General features: G+C 40.8%; 1 long non-coding RNA gene across 1 annotated transcript in view; it reads right to left on the reverse strand.

Moving 5' to 3' along the window:
* Nucleotides 1–2,142: 2,142 nt before the first annotated feature.
* LOC115064255 overlaps nucleotides 2,143–4,113 on the reverse strand; it is an 80,905-nt gene continuing 78,934 nt past the window's right edge. The window contains exon 3 of the long non-coding RNA XR_003844103.1: nucleotides 2,143–2,592. This is a non-coding gene — a long non-coding RNA (uncharacterized LOC115064255). The remainder of the gene's footprint in view (nucleotides 2,593–4,113) is intronic.

A 4,113-nucleotide genomic window follows, 5' to 3' on the forward strand; every position in this document is an offset into this window, starting at 1 on the left:
TGTCTCAAATAGACTAGTTCCAGTGTTTCGCACCTACATAGTTCAGAATGTCTACATGAGGATAATGATAAATGATGGAGACGCTGGAAATGATTTTGAGACATTGTGAGCAAGATTAATTCCATGGGTTGATAGACTTAAAGTGGTTAAAATAACAAACTTTGTTATATGTGTTTATTCCAACTAAAAAAATGCAATATATTAGAAGCCATTGAATTATATACTTTAAGCGGGCAAATTACATGGTGTGCCGATTATATATTAATAAAGCTTCTTTAGGAAAATGCATATGAAACCTTAGAAACTAGTCCCAAAACATCATTTTATAGCTGAGGAAATCAAGACCCAGAGATGGGATGGGACTCCACAAGAGTGTATATATTTTTTCTTGTCAAAAAAATACTTAATTTTAATTTGATATCATGTACATATTTTGCCACCGAAGAAAAAAATATTTCATTTTATATTTTGCCATAGAGACTGGTGGAAACTCATTGCATCTTGATAAATCTCAGTGAATAAAATTATAAAATGTGACTGACTTATTCCTGTTTCCTTGATACTTTGACAGTTAAAGATGTCTTGAAAAGGAAACAGCTGAATAATTCATTTTCTAATAATGAACTGTGGAGCAAGTTGAAATCTAAGACCAAGGAGAGAAATCACAGTTCCCAAAGGAAAGGAAAAGGCATGCAGGCTATGCCATGGAAGCTGTAACTTAGCCCTCAGTTGGGCTTTTCACCAAGACCCCTCCAGGGCTTTGACCTTCATCATTCCATTATCAGATGGAATTCATTAGACCCAAAATGGTGTGGTCTGGAAAGAGGTTGCGCACAGCCAGTGAGCACCATACCTCAGTTCATACACTGAGGAGGCAAGGGGTTAATCGAGGAACGGAAGAAACAGCCTTCCTAATTCTGGTAAAGGCATTCATGTGGAAAAATAAAATGGAATAGGAAGGCGTTCGTTTGCTTTGGTTTTTGTTTTCAAAATGTGTGTGTAGGTGTTCACTGGTGTGTGTGTGTGTGTGTGTGTGTGTGTGTGTGTGTAGGTAGGTAACTGTGAAGGCTACAAGTAGGCATTGGATCCCCTGGAGTTGCAGTTAATGGCAGCTGTGAGTTACTAGAATGGGTGCTGGAAACCAAACATGAGTCCTATGAAGGAGCAACGTGAGTCCGTAACCACTGAGCCATCTTTCCAGCACCCAGCTTGTTTTACATTTTAATGCTGGGGACCAAACCCAGGACTGTGTGCATTCGAGGCAAGAATTGTACCCCTGAGCTACGCTCCAGCACTAAAACAGAAAGTAGGGCCGGAAGTTCCAGGCTATTTGACTAACTCACAGATTCTCAAAAGCACTGCTACAGCACACTGTAAAGTCATTTGGAAAAGACCTTAGTTTTAAAAAGTTCTAAAGTGCCAACAGTTGAGGCCATTCTTTTCTTTAAAATCAGAGTGATTCCAGTGTTAGTTTCATAGAAACGACGTCAACCTACAGCTCAAGTTCTTCTGGGTCTAACTGTCACTGGTTCAACGTAAACACAGCAGAACGCAAGTGGGTGTTTAGATCCACTTCCCTGAAGCCGCATAAAATTACAGCATTGTTAAGAGCCTACTGAAACACTGTAAGACTAACAATACCAGGGTAAGAGGAGGGGATAAACAAAAGTTGATAGATCACCACATCTCACAAGCTAAAAAATAAATATATAGGGGTTGGAGAGATGCCTCAGCATCTCAGTGTTTGTGGCTCTTTCAGGGAACCTGAGATCTGTTCCATCACCTATGTCTGGTGGCTCATAGCTGCCTGCAACTCCAGCTTCAGGCAATCCCACACCCTCTTCTGGCCTCTATGAAGACAAACTGACAGAGAGACAGACAAATAAAAATAAATACAGATGATTTGTATTTGTATGCATGTATATGTGCATATATGTTCTATTCTGTGGAGAACAGAGGAAAACCTTGGCTACCCTCTACCTTGTTTTTGGAACCAAGGTGTTTCATTGACTTGATACTAGCTAAGGAGGTTAGGCTAGTTGGACAATGAGCCCCAGGAGTCTGCTGTCTCTTGTCCCAAGGGCTGACAATACAAGCACACTACCATATCTGGCTTTTAAAAAAGGGTTGGGGTGAGGGCTGAACTCAAGTCCCTGTGCTTGTAAAACAAACAGCTGACAGAGCATCCTAACCCCACAGTTGGTTTCTGTTTCTCCATGACTTAGCAAACTTCTGGAAGATTCCAAAGGTCCAGAGTTAACATATCAAAAACCTACAAACTGACTTTGTTGAGAACATTTTTCCCTCTTGAGAGCCTCAGGACTTTGAACCAGTTTCCTGTCCCTTTTGGACTCTGAGGTTGGGGTGTACAGACGGTCATGGTAGGACAATGACGGTGTCATCTTTCATATTTTCACTTCATCCGTTTTCTCTGTGTTTCCTCCTCCTGAATCTCAGACTTCCTAACTTTAGTCTCAGATTTTCCTGTCTTTGTTGTGTCTTCTGTTTCCTTGTCTCCTTGTCTGCTCTTCTCTCAAGAGGGTTTCCAATGTATCTGCCGAGTTTTCTGTTGCTTGCATCTCCAATTCCAATCTGCAGGAACGAGGTAACACATTAGGCTTAATGTTGCGATCTCTAGATTTTGGCTTCTGCCACGTTCCTTATGCTACCAAATGATAAGGCTATTAGCGTGCCTGTGGTGCTGAATGTTATTGTACCAGACTGCCTAGATCACCTGTGCAGATAAGAGAATTTACAATCAACACAGTCCTGCTTTAGGAGAATGTAAACAGTTGGTGATCATGTCTGGTTACACGGTGTCCTGGTCTAGTTTCTGTTGCTATAACTAAATACCAGGCTAGGTCATTACCAACTGTAAAGATTTGTTTGGCTCACGGAAATGAAGAAGCCTTTGGTGAAGGCTTCCTGCTCCAACACACTGGAGGACATCAGAGCAAGTCATCCCTTTCAGACCATCCTTTCTTTTAAAAACACTTTTAGAATGTCCTCTAACCTCAATTATCCCCCAGACACCTCACCTCCAGATATTAATGGGGATTAAGTTTCCAACATCTTCTAGAAGGCAAGCTTACACTACAAACACACAGGCAGAGAGTGCCAGAACAGCCAAGAGTAACCACTATAGACTCCCTGGAAATTATTGTTCCTGGGTGGGAGTTTTCAGTTCACCTTTCTCCAGTCCCACTTTGCTGTCTTCTCCACCCATATTCACAGGACTCTGAAACACGTGAAGAGCAAGTTTTTTCTTATTTAGATATAGAATCCAAATAGAATGATGCATAACACATTTCCTGTTACACACACACACACACACACACACACACACACACACACATCATCATCATCATCATCATCATCATCATCATCATCCAAATGAAAATTAAAGCTACCCATAATCTGTCCAAGGCACCATTGTCAACATTTTGGTGTATTTCTTTCTGTTTTCTTCCATTAAAAAATGTTTGAATGATACCATACATGGGTCACATTTTGCAAAATGGAATTGCTGTGCATGTTTTCCTGTTAGTTTGGTTTGGTTTGATTTTGAGACAGGGTCTTTCTATGGTCATCCTGACTGTCCTGCAACTCAGTTTGTAGAACAAGTTGACCTCAAACTCATAGAAATGTACCTGCCTCTGCCTCCTGTGCATGTATTTTTAGTATGAGATTGTAATACTTCTTTGAGAATTTCAGGCTGCATAGAATGCCTTTTGATCATAGTCTTCCATCAACCTCCTTAGCTCCTCCCCTACCAACCTCCATTCCTATTCCTGCCAACTTCAAGTCCACTTATTTTTTACTAACCTATGGAGTCCAATTTGTGCTGCCGACATACTTGTGGATGTTGTATCATCCTCTGGAACATGACCAACCCATTAGGGGTCCTGCCATTAGCTATCAAGCTCCAAGGATACCAGGTGCCAAATTTAAATCATGATCAGATTAATGACCTAAACAGTCCTATATCACCTAANGAAATAGAAGCTGTCATTAATAGTCTCACAACTAAAAAAAGCCCAGGACCAGATGGGTTTAGTGCAGAATTCTATCAGACTTTCAAAGAAGACCTAATTCCAACTCTCCTCAAAGTAT

Source organism: Mus pahari, chromosome 6, assembly GCF_900095145.1.
Source record: "Mus pahari chromosome 6, PAHARI_EIJ_v1.1, whole genome shotgun sequence".
Taxonomy (NCBI): domain Eukaryota; kingdom Metazoa; phylum Chordata; class Mammalia; order Rodentia; family Muridae; genus Mus; species Mus pahari.